This window comes from Oncorhynchus keta, chromosome 36, assembly GCF_023373465.1.
Source record: "Oncorhynchus keta strain PuntledgeMale-10-30-2019 chromosome 36, Oket_V2, whole genome shotgun sequence".
Taxonomy (NCBI): domain Eukaryota; kingdom Metazoa; phylum Chordata; class Actinopteri; order Salmoniformes; family Salmonidae; genus Oncorhynchus; species Oncorhynchus keta.
This window is the reverse complement of record NC_068456.1, coordinates 23,744,745-23,751,516: the sequence shown is the minus strand read 5'-3', so window position 1 is coordinate 23,751,516 and position 6,772 is coordinate 23,744,745. Positions and strand designations below refer to the sequence as shown.

Sequence of the window (6,772 nt, the reverse complement as noted above, 5' to 3'; positions counted from 1 at the left end):
CCTGCATATATTCACCCCCCCCAAAACGAAATGCTAATTAGCTGCTAATGTGGCTATCATAAAGAACTACAAATGCCACGATGATTATGGACGAGACTGCGTAATTTATGCAAAGGTTGGAATCTCAGGATTAACTCATGTTAGCAAAATGTAGTAATCGATACATTTGCTAAATTTATTTTAAATGGACAGTTCTGTGAACTGTCTTGTGCGAGTTTTAAATTGACACAACCTGTTGGTAAAGGTGTCAGCTAGAGATGACCTTCAGGGATTTGTAGAGAGATTTGCATGGTTATCAAAACGTTACGCCAGGGTAAGCCTACACAAAACACAGCCCTTATTTGAAGTGTTTCTTAAATCCCCTATAGGAAAAAGAATGGTGGAAAAAAGATTGGAACCATTTCCCTGTTTGACCTCTAGGTTTTATGGCTATTATGGCTATTATGACACCTCCACTTTTTTTTTCATTGTCATTGCTATACATACTGTATAAAGAGTTACAGTAGCTAAACTAAAGCACAAACCAATCTGGAAACCTGGCTAGGCCTGTATGGCAATGACGTCACAACAGCTAACCCAGCCTTCCAAACTTGATAACTGCCTGGTACTCAGCACTCTATTGTCCCTCTAATCACTCTGACATCAATGCAGATGTTTTAGAAAAATCAAATCAAACACTTCATGAGAGTCCATGAACTCATGTTTATTTCTATAGGCTATGCAATTGCATGAGAAAGAGATTTAATGGCTTCTCTAAAAAAGAGGATCCCATCAGCTTTCTATAGGCTAGGCCTACTATGTTTATTTCTCAACTTTTCCTCATTTTAAGCACATTGCTTCTCTTTACAACAGGAGTATAGCCTACCTGGCTGGCATGAAAATGAACCACCGGAGTAGCTTCTCCATTCGCTATTTAAGTGAGTAGATGACGTTTCTTCCCCATGTCCCTGTTCCCGAGACAGGTGCATGATAAATGTTCATTCTTAATCAAAACTAATTGATTTAGTATATGTAAAGACAACATTAAATTAAGAATAGTCTGATGGGTGACAATACTATCACTTGTAAATGATGCCCAACGTGTGCAGTAAGGCAAGAAACAACTTTTTTCAAATCCTGATTAGAGTTGCATCATGCAGCCTTAGAATGTATTAAAAATCAAAACATAGAACAACTAAAGTTGCATAAATAACTCTAAATGAAGCGTATAGGAGGACCTGTTTCTCTGTTAACCGCTTCACACAGAATAGGCGCTTGTGCGTGCGAACTTGGAAATCCTTTGGAGCAAATATCCTTTCTATTTTATTCAGCTATGTTCAATTGTATTCTTCATACTATAAAATCATTTTAAAAAGCCATGGAATACTAAGCAAATCTTGTCTGCTAAATGAACTAGTGTAGCCCACAGCCATTTGGCATAGCCAGATCAGGGCCTAACATAAGGACAATTCAGAGATTGCTATTCTGTTCTTCTGAAATAGACTACATTTTCTTTATCATGTTTCTTTAGACCCGTCTAAAATAACAGATTTATTGTGATTGTGTATGCTACATTAAATAGATATATTGAGCTGCTTGGGTATAAAAAGTGTTGCTAATTATTGTTTATTAATGGGGATCTGCAGCTGAAGAAGTATCAATCTGTACTTTTGCTCTCCCTGATGGACACTGAAAAAAACGTTTTGAAAGGATGGTCTGACTCCGAGTGATAAGGACAAATGTCTGTTGTCATGGACACAGTCTGTAGTCGCAGAGCCTGTTGTGACCATTTGAATGACTGTCTCTGTGGTCCCTCCCTCTACTGCAGCCCAGATGCTGCGCCCGTGCTTCGTGAGGGCGGCACCTCCGTGTGTTCAGCTGGCTCAGCAGCTGTCTGGATGGTGAGGAGGTAGCACCTACCTGCCCGGCATCTGTGAGAGAGCCAAACTACTGGTGCTGGTATGCTTTCATCATTGTTTATTCTCATACACTGTGTCCATCTTTGCCTCATGATGACAAGGGAAGGAAATATACGGAGCCATATATATCGCTCTGGAAATGTGTAGAATACACTTTTTTCCCCCCAAGACATTATGTATGTGTGAGTTTAGAGTTGGCTTGCAATATCAACATCTCCAGTAGGGGGTGCCACTGACAACTGAAAACCCTGCAAGGGAATAAACGTTTACATCAGGGATCTTCAACTATGTTCAGCCATGGGACAATTTATTTTATGTTTTTCTTGAGCGGATGGTCAGGGGGCCAAAACATAAATACTAATCATTTGTAGAATGCAAATTGACCTGGCTTACGTTTGTATACAATCACATATCTCTGGATTATGCGTGGAAAAACGTTTTAACAGATTTTCAAAATTAAAATCCCTTGGAGCTGATTTGCTGTTGTTAAAAAAAGATATATATATACATTCTTATTGCTGCCAATTGGAGAATCCTGATTTCCTCCTTGGTGTGCGGAAAGTAGACATCACCTTTGGCTTGGTTAGCGACAGCACAGCTAGAGGACCTCACAATCTGACTGACATGGTACATAAATACTGTTTTGACAATAAGAAGTTTCTGGATATTTTGAGTGACCAACATCAAATCATCCTCCCTGACGTGGTTGGCAGTCCCTAGCCCCAGTGGAGCCAATGGTAGGTCAGGCTCTAATAGGATCTCCGTGTTAAAAGGGGTCATCAAGCAATGACACGCATGCTCTGTTTAAATGTCAAATGGCTATGATATAAGGCTTCATGCCAGGGAGAGAGGGAAACATTTGTCTTGTGTGTAAAGACAGAGGGATGTATGTGTGAGTAAGACTGTGTGCACGTGTGAAAGCGCACGCATGTGTGTGTGTGTCTGTGTGTCTGTGTACTCCACTATAATTAAGCCCTGGTCGGCTGGAGGGCTGAATCAGGTGGGTGGGGTGGAGGAGACTGTGCTGATGACCAGGCCTTGTGTGTCTCCTCCCATCAGGCTAAGTAAGGTGACTCATGTCACTGCTGAGAGACTGACAGCCTGTCATGCAATTACAGAATCTATTTACCCCATCACTGTCTCTCACTTTCTCTCCCTCTCACTCCCCATCTCTCGGACTGTGTCTCTCACTTTCTCTCCCTCTCACTCCCCATCTCTCGGACTGTGTCTCTCACTTTCTCTCCCTCTCACTCCCCATCTCTCGGACTGTGTCTCTCACTTTCTCTCCCTCTCACTCCCCATCTCTCGGACCGTGTCTCTCACTTTCTCTCCCTCTCACTCCCCATCTCTCGGACTGTGTCTCTCACTTTCTCTCCCTCTCACTCCCCATCTCTCGGACTGTGTCTCTCAACAGACCAGACACTGACGTTTGTTTCTCTGTCGTCCTCTGCCTCTTTCTCTCCCTCCCTCTCAGAGCTACGCCCTGTACATGATTGGAAATGGCAATGCCATTTCAGTTGATGTTTTGAAGTATCTAGCCAAGCTCTCCAGGTGGGTTTCTCTGTGTGTCTGATTAATGAACAGTGTGCCCCAAAGATGACGAACAACCATCCCTGTGACATGCCTTACACATTGCCCACATGCCTCCGACATACAAAAGGCGTTTGTACCATGTTGTCTCCATCCTCGAGTTCATTTGGCCGTTGTTATGATGTATTTAGCATCATGTGACACAAAATGCATCATACGATGATGATTTCTGTATTTTGAAAGTTATGTATCTTAAACTTGATTGCTGACATGCAAAACATTTTTGGACAATATCAACAATGGACGAATGAAACAAATACCAAAAGATAATTTTTGGTTGGAACTTTCCTTTAAGTCTCCAAATAAATATTATTTGGCATTTTGGGAAGAAGTATGCATTCTGGTGATGATTGTGAGGCTGAAAGGCCTTTTGGCTTCTTTTGACTTTCCCCTGTTTTCTCTGATGACCCATTTCACACTTCCTGTTCTGTGACAACTGATTTACAGCCCTCACGTGGCATCTCTCATCTCGCTCTCACAGGCCAAAAGAAAACTAATTGCAGCAGCTTTGAGGTAAAAACTTACCTGCAACACATTTAGCCTGAATCTGTTACTTCTTAGACTCTTGATTCCCCATAAATGCACAAGAAGGGTTCACTCGCTTTATGTCCCACTAGTAATAGTGACAACTACGAAATACACTCTTGTCCCAAGGTTTTAACCATGCTTTTCCAAATTAAGACTTAATTTTTACTGTCAACTATACACATTTGCAATCCCTGTTTCTTTTCCAGACATAGCAGTATCAGCCTGATGCTCCAAATGAAAGTTTGGCTGAAAAGATTGTCTGGCTAACATCAGCAGGTAAGACTCTACATTATGCCTAGAAACATCTCCCACAGCCTGTCTAATGTTGCTATGTAAAAGACACTTTGCTAGTGTGAGACTCTGTTACATTTATGTTATGTGTTTAGGTTTCACATTGAAAGACCTTGAGTCCATGCTCTTTGGTGTGGCTCTGCCCATCTGCCTGTTGATTGGGTGAAAGGACCTCACCAAGAAAGCACTCAAAGTTACCGTGGCCAAAGGCAAAGCTGTACGTGGGAGTTTGGGGGGTTATTGGATAGTTTGTGCTTCATCTTTACAACCTTGTGGACTTGTAGTTAATGTTTGTCTGTTTTGTGTTTGTGCGGTCCGGGCTGATGCTGGAGGCTCCAGCCACCACAGAGGCAGACGATAAGGAGGTTGGTATGAGTGATCTGAACCAGGATGTGATTGGTCTCATCTGGGGCCAGGAGGCCAGACGTCTCCTCCAGAGCTCCCGACCAGTCAGGCTCAGCGTGGTCCACCTGGCCGAAAGTCAGCGACATAGAGGAGAAGGAGAACAAGTGGGTATTGTTCAAGTGATGGCAGCTATCCTAGATTATCTCATTCAGAAGCAGACTGGCCCAGGTTATAGACTATATCCATTAATAAATAATCTGATTAGTTTCAAGCATGTACTGTAGGTTTGCTCTGTAGTTAGCATTTGGTCTGTAGTTGTGCTGACTTATTCTGATGCTCCTCCTTCCCTCTGCTTTATCTCTGGGCAGACTGCTGCAGCTGTGCCAGCGTTCCATGGCTCTGCCAGTGGGCAGAGGCCTGTTCACTCTCTTCTCCAACCACCCTGTGTCAACAGAACCTAAACTCAACCTTACTGGTTTCTGTCTGAGAAGAGGCGTCTATGTAGGGTGTCCAATGAAAAATGCATATTTCGACCAATGGGTAAAGAACCATGTTAATTGTGTAGATAATCCTCTATGACAACCAATGGTCCAAACCTCATGTCAGTATCATAATCCATTCGAAAGCTATTGGAGTTTGTAGGATGTAGGATGGCCAGAATTAGGGTGACTAAATCAATTCATTATTTTCATATTTTAGTGTATGCTTTTTATAGGAATTCAAACTTTCTGTTCTTTTACAAAGATTTCTCACAAAAATGAGCGCATCTCTGTGACATGAGCCCTGAGTGTATACCAAGTTTTTAAAATGTATTTTCAAAGCATTTTTGAAATGTAATTCAGCTCGTGTCATGCTAATTTATCATTTTGTGACCCCTAGAAACAACGTTATAGAAGACCACCACTACATGTGAAATCCTCAAGTCACTGCAAGAAGGCAACACCGCTCTTAACTTTTTGGATATAATGTTAATTGGATATAATGTTAATTGGATATAATGTTAATTGGATATAATGTTAATTGGATATAATGTTAATTGGATATAATGTTAATTGGATATAATGTTCATTGGATATAATGTTAATTGGATATAATGTTAATTGGATATAATGTTCTGTTCATTGGATATAATGTTCATTGGATATAATGTTAATTGGATATAATGTTAATTGGATATAATGTTAATTGGATATAATGTTCATTGGATATAATGTTCATTGGATATAATGTTCATTGGATATAATGTTAATTGGATATAATGTTCATTGGATATAATGTTCATTGGATATAATGTTCATTGGATATAATGTTAATTGGATATAATGTTCATTGGATATAATGTTCATTGGATATAATGTTAATTGGATATAATGTTAATTGGATATAATGTTAATTGGATATAATGTTAATTACAAGCCATTACAAGCCAGAGAAAGACCCCCCTGAACGATTAAGAACATGAATAAAATCATATTTGTCTTGGTAAAATGTATTTTATAACATAAGGAAGTGACATTTCATCACTAAAGCTTGTTTTCACCCCTCCGGGCCGAGTGGGTGGACGCCTATTCTGTGTCTTCAAACACATTAACAGAACTAGTTATGACAAAGCATCAAGTACAGGAGTATGTTGTTTTTCCATTGAAGGTCTTTGAAGATCTGAGTAAAAAGGCTTTACTCCGTCTATATATGTTCCATGTCTGGGTGCGTTTTGAACAGCAGCCCACAAGAAAGCTCACACAAGGCTCACTTCAGTAAGTCTGGAGCTGTAATTATAGCTGGTGTTTAAGTGTTTTAGGGCAAGGCAAACAATACAATGTGTGTGATCACTCTGCTGAGCAGAAATGTATTTAGAGCCCAGCAGGCCATGTTTACATTGGTCTTTGGTGCCAATGTGATTGTGGTCTGAATGTAAGTCGAGAATGCATGCGTGTAGGATTGATCACAATCTGATATGGAATGCTGTGTTTCTGGTGGTAGATCTGAACAGCGGGAACATTGACCTTCCTCCCAACATGACGAGCTGGTCCAGCTTTCACAACGGGGTGTCTGCCTGCCTGAACATCGCCCCGGGCCTCCCAGGTGGACTCTGCCTGCATCGCTGACAACAAGCCCAAGAG

At 41.0% G+C, this 6,772-nt stretch overlaps 1 long non-coding RNA gene across 1 annotated transcript; it reads left to right on the top strand.

Annotated features, from left to right (window-relative positions):
* The first annotated feature begins 4,586 nt into the window (after positions 1 to 4,586).
* Positions 4,587 to 6,116, top strand: LOC118369882 (uncharacterized). The gene is made up of 3 exons (XR_004822699.2): positions 4,587 to 4,816; positions 5,021 to 5,192; positions 5,532 to 6,116. It is a non-coding gene; the product is annotated as an uncharacterized LOC118369882 (long non-coding RNA).
* Positions 6,117 to 6,772: the final 656 nt, after the last annotated feature.